General features: G+C 30.9%; 1 protein-coding gene across 3 annotated transcripts in view; it reads left to right on the top strand.

Annotated features, from left to right (window-relative positions):
- The first annotated feature begins 7132 nt into the window (after nucleotides 1-7132).
- LOC108756382 (inactive rhomboid protein 1) overlaps nucleotides 7133-11774 on the top strand; it is a 210125-nt gene continuing 205483 nt past the window's right edge. For all 3 annotated transcript variants that reach the window (XM_018500139.1, XM_018500137.1, XM_018500138.1), the window contains exon 1: nucleotides 7133-7189. The gene's annotated coding sequence lies outside the window, so the exon portion shown is untranslated. The remainder of the gene's footprint in view (nucleotides 7190-11774) is intronic.

Genomic DNA, 11774 nt, shown 5'->3' with positions numbered 1-11774 from the left:
AGGGGGGGGGGAAGGTTAAGTAGGCCTTGCTTTACATAGAAAGTCGGATACTTTTAAGGTCTAGTGTTGTTAATTTAGTAGAATTTCTACCAGATTTAGAGATTTTTTGGGAGAATTTCCGAGTGACTTTTGGAGAGGAAAATACAAAATGCCCGAATTACAGCTAAAGTATTGAGAAAATTGCAAGAGATAACTTTCAAATAGATTTGACAATAGTGTTCCAAGCAAGAGGATGAAGTAAACTTTGTTTCTCTTGAAATTTCTGCTTTATTCCGTTTTGGCATGAAAGAAAAAAACATTACGTAAATTACATGTATAGCAGAATATATCTAGAATATATAACATAATGAAATATGCAGTGAGACGTAAAAGTTCCAAAGCGGTTGAATATTTTGGTATGTATCTTTTAGAAAAATGTTTGACAAAAATTGTTTAAAAAATCTATTTATTGATCTTATCAGTTTGACTTTGGATAGCTAAGATCACATTAATTTTTTTTTAATGGAAATCAAATTAAGAATAAGTAAGTTTATAACTTTTTTTAAATTTTAGTATAAAATCTACTGTAGCATCTTCCAATTTTTAGGATTTCTTAAAACCGTCTGAATGATTATCAACTAAATCATATAATTTTTTGTATAACAATTACTTTTTTCTCTTTTGCTGATGCAATCATTTTTTAGAATTAAAGAATACGCTTTATTACATGTCTGTGAAATGGAGTCTATGCTGAGAACGACAAAAAATTTTGAATTGGGATCTTCTTTATCATTTCTCAGTTCATTATGGTGTTCTAGAGCTATCACATCATGATAACATTTGCTTTGTATAAAAGCTGTAATCTGTACTTACGAAATAATAGTCCACAGACTAGTAGTTTGCATGAAAAAATATGCAGTTCTTAAAATTAGACTTACATGTCTAATTAAAATGTAATTGTTATGCGAAAATTTATATGTATGTGTGGCGTGCGTAAGTGAGATATGGGCTGTGTTCCAAAATTTACTGCTAGTACTGAAAATTTGTAGTACACGTGACGTAAACTATAGACTTTCAGTACTGGCAGTAAATTTTAGAATAATACATACAGTCATTGATTTAGTGATGTGTCAATGACACGTAAATCATCTGTAAGCTCTATTTTTTCTCTTAGTCCTTAAAACTCTATTTTTTCTCTTTAAAATTCTTTTTTTTAAAACTTCTTTACGATTTTTTTTCACTGAGATACTTAAATTTTTGTAAAATGCCAGAAAATGACAAGTATTCCCGAATTTATGAATGGTATACATATGTATATATATATATATATATATATATATATATATTTCTAATATTATTAGATTATATGAGAAAATATTTTGGCAAAGGGAAAACAAAATAGATAAATAAAAAATAAGTTATTAAATTATAATATTAGTCATAATAAATTGTCATCTTCACTTACAAATATGCGTCCATACACACTTACATTTACTTACAAATATTGATATTAAATTTTATGTTAAATTAGAAACAAATAAGCGATTTTTATCTCCTTTTTTATTGTATTGTGTACTTGTACTTTAGTTGTGATATTTAAATATATATTTTCGAAAAAATTTTAGAAAAAAATTCGCATTTTTCATATTTTAAAATAGAATTTAATTTATTATTTTATGTGAAATATATATTTTTTGATATATATTGTGTATTTTACCCTGATGAAAATAAAAATCGGAGCGTAAATCAGATATAACGGGAGAGTAACAAAAGCATAAACGAAACTTCTAGAAGGCGAAAATTGAAACAATGAAATGTAAAAGAAGCATTTACGCCTCTTCCATCGTCACTTAATCCCTGCTTATTTTGGCCCAAATGTTTTTAATAAAAGAGATTGTATTCACGAACTTTGTTACAGTAACATGATTAACTAATTACAATAAAAATTATCTAAGACATACCATCTTCGATAAATCGGGAAATCGCGATTAATAATGTAACAAATTAAATGAAAAAAGGAAATAAGAAAAATTTATTTTCCAATTTTATTTTTTTTTAAATTGTAAGTAAGATACATGACACTTTTGGCGTAAATCATTTTACATAGTAATTTAATGTTATATTAACACATAAAAAAACAACACAAAAACAACACACAAAATCTAGTAAAAAAGAAAGAGCATGCTTTGCCATATGATGGTTGAATTATTAGTTTTTCGACCATCATAACCCTGTATGAGAACCAGTCTCGGTATTTCCTATTACAAAACGCGATTTTACAAAGAATTAAAGAGCAAATAGAAAATTAAATAATCTTTAAACTAATAGGATAACTGTGCTCAAATTTTACACAAATAATTGAATAAAATTTGAAATTTTTATACTTTTGGAAATGTTTTGAGATGTAATACATACATTCTTAAACTATTAGAATTTTCATTTATTTTTTATATTAAAATTTTTAATTCTGGTTAATCTTAAAAGTATCGTTGAATATCTAAAAAAAAATAATGTAATATTTTCATTCTGTCTTGATATTCTTGATTAAAAAATAATTTGCAATTTGTTAATATTCTATATATAATATATCATATTTTCTACAACTTATTATATATTATTTTAATTCTTTTTCTCAAAATTAGCAATACGCCATACAGCAATAATTTTTTAAAATATTTTTTAATAAGTCGGAATATATTCAGCTTATCGTGAAGAATGTGTGATTTTGTAAAATGTGTTTATCAAATTTTTAGAATTTTATGTTTCACATATTCAAAACTATCTTCTCCTCGTGCTCTCCGATTATTTAGATTCAATTCCAGCGATAAAACAACCTTCTCGCGCGCTTCCGTTTACTAACCTTCGTTCTCATCTCCATCGTTCTCTTTTCTATCCTTCTGTTTCCCTCTACCCTTAATACCTCGAGAAGTTCCCAAAACAGCACGACGCCTCCGCGAAAGCATCGTTTACTATGGACATCGCGTACTTCCGACAATTCTCGTGCGACTCCGATAGGGATGTATTTAACGGCGAAATTGTCGGACATTATGTTGCGAAAACATATAGAAAATATATAGCTTCTTCTTTTTAAAAATTGCTCAAGCTGTCGTTGAAAGTAATAAAATCATAATTATCCCAGACCTCACTTAAATTATCAAGACTATTAAAATTTTAATTATTATAGTTGTCAAAATTATATAAATTATTTACCATTTTACTTAAATCTTAAAAATTCTAATTTTATAAAATAATTTTCTAAAAGCTGTTCCACTTTTAGAAAAGAACTTGATATATTATATGTATTTATATTGGATCTAAAAGATTCATACATTTTGTTGAATAAAATCTTACAAAATAATTGAGGCAAACTTGTTCCTTTCATAAATAATATTACAAAATTTCTATATAAACTCGTTTTGTTTACAAATTTAATTTTACGTTGAAACACAAAAAGATATAAACACTTTACTATTTTTAGAAAATATATACTATGCCTAGAATTAATTCAATATATAATAAAAATTATTAATCATTAATTTCCATTTTAAAGAAAATTATATTGTTTCTTTATAATTATTATTATTTCATATTACATCTATTTCTGTCTAACTTAATGACAGTAAAAAAATTTAAAAAATTTTAATTTTGATAAAATTTATTAATCGTCATTTAAAAGTTTTAGAAATTGTGTGTGTATGGAATACTTTACTACAAATCCTATTTATGTACAAGATAAATAAAAAAAATTACTATGTTTAAAAATTTACAATTTTTTTGTTTATTTAAAATAGGAAAGGAACATTTCAATTAGACATTCTTTATTTTCTCTTTACATGCGATAACAAAATTATTTTTTATAAAAATCGAGTTTAAAAACGATTGAGAAAAATATTGTTGAAATAATGTTACAATTATATACAATATAATTTCTCTAGCCACACTCCTGATCACTGATCGCACCCTCTTGGTTTCCATGCGGTGGTGCACTCAGTGCGAATCGCGCAGCCGCCTGAATACTTCGGGAGAGATTGGCCTCGCGTTGTGATAGCGTGCGAAAAAAGGATAAAAGAAACGGGAACGCTGTAGAAGGGAGAGAGTAAGAGAAAGAGAGAGAGAAAGGAACAGGTGAGGAAGATCTCGAGGTGTTCGGCGTCTTTGAACGGGGTGCGAGTCGTGATATCTGTGCTGCGGAGCATGATATTGTTATCCGTGGTATTGCGTGGGCGTCGCGGCCTCGAGATTCGTACCTTCTAGCCCTATTATTGACTCGGGGTTGGTTTGGCAGCCATGACAAGGGGGTGCATTCGCCACGAGATTGCCAGATGGCGCGGCGTGTGCGGTCCACCCTCCCTGGAATGCTCTCGGCGAGGATCCTGCCGACGCTGTCGAGCCCCATGGGTCCATCGACGACGCTGAGGGCAATCGACGGCGACCAGGAAGAACGCGCTCGACGCTGAGCGTTGCCGTGAAAGTGTTCGCGCGCGGCCGCGCGCGAACAAACGCCGCGTGTGTCAAAGTGGTATCGCGCGGGAGCGGAAGCGGTGCGGAAAGTCCATTTCGGAGGGCTGCGTTTGTCGTTTAGGACGGATGGTAGGCTCGACGGTTCTGTTACGAGGGCGCGAACAGTATTTCCGGAGGAACTTGAGCGGGGGTCGAGGGGATTGTCGGAAGTCTGGTGTTTGCTGGACCGGAACCGAGCGGGATCGAGCCTGGCGGAGCAAAATGCAAGTCGGTATTCGGGAGTGCCGTCCACCATTTTGGGTGCGCGGAGGTTATTCTGTATCCCTCGCGGAGGCGTCAGGATGCCTGCGATATTCTCTTTCGGAATAATCTCTCTCTTATCCTCTCATTCTCTTTCATTCGCTCTCTTAATCTTCTTTTCTCTGTTTTGACGTTTTTCGACGAGGAAAGAGTGAGTGGTTTCTGGAGAGGAATCGGTATCGCAACGTCACTGGCACAAAGATCAGCTGGATTACCCTACTATCCCTGTGCATCGTTGAAAAAGTCCTGGGACGTTCCGGAATGTCATGACCGCCCTGATGCCACGGAACTGGAGCCATTTTTATGTGTTGCATGCCGGGAGGAGCGGCTCTCCCGCTGGAAACTGGGTTACCGCGTCGCTTCCGTTCGAATTTCTCCTCCGCTCGTCGCCCAGAGATTCGTAGTTTTATGTGTCGTGATTAAAAAACGTGCTTCCTGGTTTGTTGAGATATAATTCTATACGCGGTGCCGATGCGGTTGCTTAGTAAAGGAAATTTGTGCAGGCAGAAAAGGCGTGAATTCGGATTTCGGGGGTGAGAAAAAGTGGTACGTTGTGATGTTAGTCAAGTGACTAACGGTTGTCAAGTGTAGAGAAGCGGGATTTGTATGTACATTAAGATAATAAAAAGATTGTAGATTTCTACTGGATTTATCACAACATTTTGTGCGAGGACAGAAACGTGGATCTACACATAAGGAAAGGGAAACATGTCGAGGGAGTGAGGGGAGAGTGCGCGGATAGATTTCGTGGATCGTGGTAGTTCTCGAAGAATATCATATGGGAAAAGGAAAAGCGCGAAAGAATTAATTAATGAAGAGTAGATTATTCTTTTTCTTCTCTTGGCGGGCTTCTCATGAAGTATTATGCGGGCAAAGGAGATTCGTGTGTTAATGGTGAAGAAATGTTAGCCAGACATTTGGAACTAACTATGTTGAGGGTGGCAATAATTGATCTGGGTTGAATTGGTGAAGTTCTCAAAGAAAATCGTGCAGAGACGCGCATATGTGTGTTGACCGAATTGGTGAATTTGTAGGGAAAAATTGCGCAGGTGAAACAGACTGGGTCGGTTCACTAAAGGGAGATAAATGTGATTAATTTCAAGGGTGTGCGGAAGCAGTTATGAAGCAGTGCGAACAGATTTTGTGAATCGGTGGACTTGTTGATGAATATCGGGCAAGAAGAGATGACTAGATTTAGGAAGAGAAATACTGGGAATAAAGATCTTACGCGGTGTAATTAATATTTAGATCGAGAAATGCTATACAGAGCAAAAAGGCGTGGATCCATGTATTGAGTGAGGAAATACGTGGTACCTGCGTTCGATGAGAAAATATTTCGCGATTGACTGTTATTAAGGATTTCGAAAGAGAGAAGTACCGCTGTCCTGTGTTCAATATGTAATTAATCAATATGTAATTAATATGATTAATATCGAGAAAAATAACATACAAATATGCAGGAAAACGAATCTGTGCTCGGAGAAGAGAAATGACGCGACGGAGATATTCTTATTCATATTTTCCGAAAAATTTAATGAGCTAATATCGTTTTCAAAGAAAGTGACAGATATCGTTCCGTGATAGGAAAACTGCAGGTCCATTAAAAAAAAATGGGATTATAAAAACTATATGGATCATTTAAAAAATGCCACTTGTATGCTCCAGAAAATTAAAAATCATCTGAAAAAATCCCCGTGAATCTGAAGAAGTATTCTTTATGCAGAAACGTATTTAAAGCAATTGTGAATTTTGTTCGCTCCAATAGAGAATTTTCTTCTTCGCTTGGGATAATGAATCCTTCCTAAACGAAATTGTAAATTTTTAACGCCGAGAAAAACTGAAGATTTTGTTGGTATGAAACATGTTTTCTGCATGTCGAAGTAAACCATTGATTTTTATTCCTCTCGAAGATTCGTCCATCTGTCAAGGAACATCGCGAATTGGCTTTAGAAATATCATCATTAATGGAAAGAATTACGATGTATAAATTCGTGATAATGAAAACTGTAGATATTATCTATGATTTTAAGTGACGGTCTTTTTAAGGATTAGGATGCTATCAGAAAGAGAAATCTCCTATGAAAAAAATGCAGAGAGATTTGAAGAATTTGTGGGAGAGGGATGATTGCTAAAAGGATCTGAGTCTCAAAGAGTGATGATCGATGGAGCTTGATGGAAGGAGGATAAATCTGAAGAATTTTGTTCGCATGCGGAAAAGTCGCCAAATGTATTACTTTTCTAAGGACATGGCACAAAATTAGACTGATAGACGTCGAGAACGATGGAGATCGAGTGACTTCGGCAAAGGACCGACAAGTAGTTTTAGATGTTTTATATGAGTCAGTGAAATCGATTGGTGTGTCAATTGTTAGTGCTTCGGAAAGTGCTTCCTCGATTTTCCTCGTCAAAGGATTACGTGTGGTGGCCGGATCCTTCCGTTTCGCGAGACGTGAGTATCCTATCACGCCATTTTGTCTCATCGGGATAAGTGTGTATAGGGATTAATTGAACAGGTCTTCTTTTCAGAAAGAACATAAGAAAGTTGAATCAATAAAAAGGATTTTATTCTAAAAGTGTCAACAAAAAATTTTTATATCTTTATGTCACTTTTTTTATATTTACATTCTGTTCACAGTAAAAAAACATTTTATATTTGTGCTAGAAACGGTCCACTTAAATCCCTGTTAAAATTTTGTATTGAATTTTTAACAGGGAGTAAATCGACATAATGTGATTGTGTCATTTTATGTTAAAGTGATATTGAATATTTCTTAATGTTAAAACAACATAATTTATGAATAAATGAATAAATAACAACATATTTTATAACGTAAATGTCGTAAATTTTAAAATAAATTAATAAAATGTGTAAATTTAATATATTATAAATATTAAATTTATGGGAACATGTTAATTTAATGTATTATAAATGTTAATTTTAATGAGGAACATGATTGCTTAAAAATTGTATTACGTTTTTGTGTTAATTTTTTACATATTTGTTACTTTCTAACATATTTGTGTTGTAGTAACACAAAAATTTAAGTGGATTGTTTAAGACAGATGAAGTGTGTTAAATTTAATGTGTTAAATTTTTAACTATATAATGAAAAAAATTCTATACGGTTAGAAAATTTGTGTTAAATTTCACATGTTTCAAATAGTACATTCAAATTTTTGTGTTAATTTTTACACTGGATGAATATATTTACATTATGTAAAAATAAAAAATGTAACGCTTTGACACAATTTGGAAACAAATTGTAAAAACGTATTTCTTTATAGTAACATTAACATTTAATATGATAAATTAACACATATGTATACATCTTTAATTCATTAATCTTGGAATTTATGTCGTTAAACTGCATTTTTTATGTTATTTATTTTTATTTACTTATAAATCGTATTATTTTAACACTAAAAAATGTTAAATATCAATTTAACATAAAATATTCAAATAGCATAATTATATTATGTTAAATTAACACTTGGAGTTGTTAAAAATTTAACTCAAAAGTTTTTATAAGGATTGATTTTAACACAAGTACGAAATATTTTATTGTGTATTTTGGTTAATATATTTAGTTAGTAAACGGCATTTTTGTTACAAAACAAACAGTAAGAACAATAATAAAATGAGATAGTTATAGCATGTTTTTCTATGATTGAATTAATTATGTATTTTTATCACAGAAATATAGTTTGTTCAAATAATAAAATGATTAATATTTTGAATTGTTAATGTTATGTATCATAAATTACTTTGAATAAAATTAAAAGACAAATAAATAATTTGCGGTAAAATAATAATTTTACAATCAAATTAATTTTAAGAATTTTATAATAATAAAATCATGTATTGTGAATAATTTAAATTCTTTTTGTAATTGTAACGTATTATATAAAAAGATTTCCCTAAAATATTTTTATAAAAACAACATTGTTTTTACACACGAGTCAATGTACTAATATAACTTAATAAATAATATTTTAACGATGTTTTACTTATAGAAGTAATTTTTTTTATTTAAAAAAATAAAATTTTTTTAACCTGTATTTTTTAAATATTGTATTTTCAACGTTGCTGAATAAAAGAAATTCACTCAAATTTGCTCAGAAAAAAATATTAATATTTAACATAACAATTATAAATTTAATTTTATTAAAAAAATGTTTCGTACAATTCTTTATATATATTATGTCACTTTAATGGTGCAAGTATTATACATATATTCGTCACTATAAAGTTTGAAGAATAACATTAAAAAAATAACAATTAAAGGAATCACGAGTTTTAATAAAAAGTGTTGAAACGGCATTCCATTATGAAACAAACAGCAGCATAAATTTTAGAATTTTCCCTTAAGAAGAGAAACGGAGGCTGGGGGCGTGGCGAAGGTGAAAGAGCAGGGCCGAAACAGGGTCAGGAATCAGTACGATGGCAACCTGCAGCCCCCATATACTGGTATATAAAGCCTGAGGAAAGCGCTAACCTACATGCTCATTCGTATGGCAAATCATATTCAGTTCGCAAAATGAAAACCACCCGCGATGCACACGTCATCACATCTGTTTCTGTCTCCCACTTGCTTCCCTTCTAGCGGCTGGCACGATGGTGAGAATCTTCTTTTAGAATAGGTAAATCTGCGGAGGCTTGATTTTAAGCAAAATCTCCCTTCTCTGGAATGTTCCCGTATACACACACTTAGGAACTTTAATATATTGAAATTTTATTATAGATATAGTAAATTTTTGAAATGTTTTTCGTTTTTATTTAATTATATTATATAATGTATTATATATGAATATATATGTACATTATACGAGTATTACATATTTATAATATTGTATATATTATAATATTGCAATATATTATAATAATACATTACATATTATATAATAATATTTTAAATATATTATATATATTTGCATACTTTACGTTATCGGTTATACTATTGTTTTATTATTTTTTTTTATTTTTAGAAATTATGCTGTTATTTTCTTTGTTTTTCTTGAACCCTGGAGATGAGAAAACAGAGGTTCCTAAAAATTATTACCGCAATCTTTTAGCAAAAGTGATGCGGTAATATTCTTAATTAAATAAAATAAAAACTAATAAAATTTTAATTAAAAGACGGGAAATGCTCTTTGTTTCTTATATTATATATATCATTAGATATCAGAAAATATATTAAGTAGTAAAAATATATGAAGCATATTAATATCAGGATGGAAAATAAAAAAATAGCAATCTGTATTAAATATATAATAGTTTCTTTATTTACATATTGTACGTTTTTACTGATGTTAATGTTTTACAAGTAAAATTTCAATAATTTCATAATGATTTACAAATGAAGTTAATACAGATGAACTACTTTATCTTGTGAAAGAACGAAAAATTGATGAGTCGTACATATCATGAAGTCTCTTTGTGAATGCGAACGCATAAAATGACATTAGATAAAATATATCTAATTGTGCTTTGAATTTTTTTTCTCTACTATTTAGAAGTTGACAAAAATCTGTGCAGCTAGTAAATTTGTTGCAAATGTAAGAGATACTTAATTAAAGGAAAGAAAATAATTACAATAAAAAGAAGAGGAAAATCCTAGTTAAACATTCACAGAATAAATTAGGATTCATCACAAGAACCTTGTGAATAATATTTTTCCCAAAGTAACGATTTTTTATCCGAAATTAATTATTAAATAATTTCCATCGATCTTATTAATATTTGTTTGTCACTTAGATATTTATTTTATTAATTGTTATTAATCACTTAATCAGTAATATAACACGATGTTCACGGGAAGCATATAAATTTGTTATTAGAAGCAGATTTGTATGTTTTATCATGAGTAATGATATCATTAATAGTAGTTATTGTTCGGGAAACGTCGCTGATGCGAAGATCAATCTAGATAGAACGGAAATGAACCAGATACTAAAAATTTAGAATACTTTTTAATTCCGAAAACATTATAAGATATTATAAGATATGTAAGATATGTAATAGATATGTGTATAAGATATACAGGGTGTATCTGAAATAACGCCCACTAATCATACAGTGCTATTTTTAATAAAAAAGTTCTCTACTATTTTGCAATTTTGACAATAGATGAGATATTAATTTCTAAAGATTGCCGAATAAATGGATAAAATCGATGTAAAGACAATTTTAGGATATCTTTCAGTGTTCCTTGTGAAATATTTTGAAGATATTTTTTAAAGAACTCTTAAAGATATCTTAAAGTTGTCTTATACGTTGATTTTAGACATTTTGCTCACATTGGGTGAACTAAAAAAAAAGTATTACAAAAATTGCAAAATGGTAGAAGACTTTTCGATACAGTTTTTTATTAGGAGTAGCACTATATGATAAGTGGGTTATTTCAGATACACCCTGTATATATATATATATATATATTTGTGTATATGTATAACATTGCGATTGCACTCACGAGCGTGGTGGAACTTCGTCGTGCGTTTGTGATTAATATTCTTTAAGGTGTTTGCAAATAATAACTTATTTGATACACGAACGAATTAACATGACAGAAAATATTTTCAGAGATTTATACTGTTTGCAATACCGTAATTGGGCGCCAGCCACGAATGAGCGTACTACTCTTTCGCGGAATTAATAAAGATTTTACTCAAAATAAAGATCTCTAAAGAATTGCGAACGCCGACGATTCCCATAACCGACTGTTCAGCTACGGTATTAGTAGAAGAGCGGTTCGTGGCTGGGAATAGAGGATATTTTGGAGAACGAGCAGGGTAATGCAGCAATAGAATAGCTAGAATTTGTAACAAGGAATAATAACAAAGATGTATTCTCTCAACCGTCTACAATGTTCTGTTTACACTGGCTAATAATTTAACGATTATACGCGATATTTTGGGAGCAGGTTTATGATAAATCTTATCGTGCTCTGATTGGTCACTTTCGCGAGCTTCGCGAGTCTTCGCGAGTCGCGATAGCGTCAAGCACTCTGTATCCTTGCACGCGGGATGTGATTGAC

The sequence above is a fragment of the Trachymyrmex septentrionalis genome, unplaced genomic scaffold (genome assembly GCF_001594115.1).
Source record: "Trachymyrmex septentrionalis isolate Tsep2-gDNA-1 unplaced genomic scaffold, Tsep1.0 scaffold126, whole genome shotgun sequence".
In the NCBI taxonomy this organism is placed as follows: domain Eukaryota; kingdom Metazoa; phylum Arthropoda; class Insecta; order Hymenoptera; family Formicidae; genus Trachymyrmex; species Trachymyrmex septentrionalis.
This window is presented reverse-complemented; position numbering and strand designations above follow the sequence as displayed.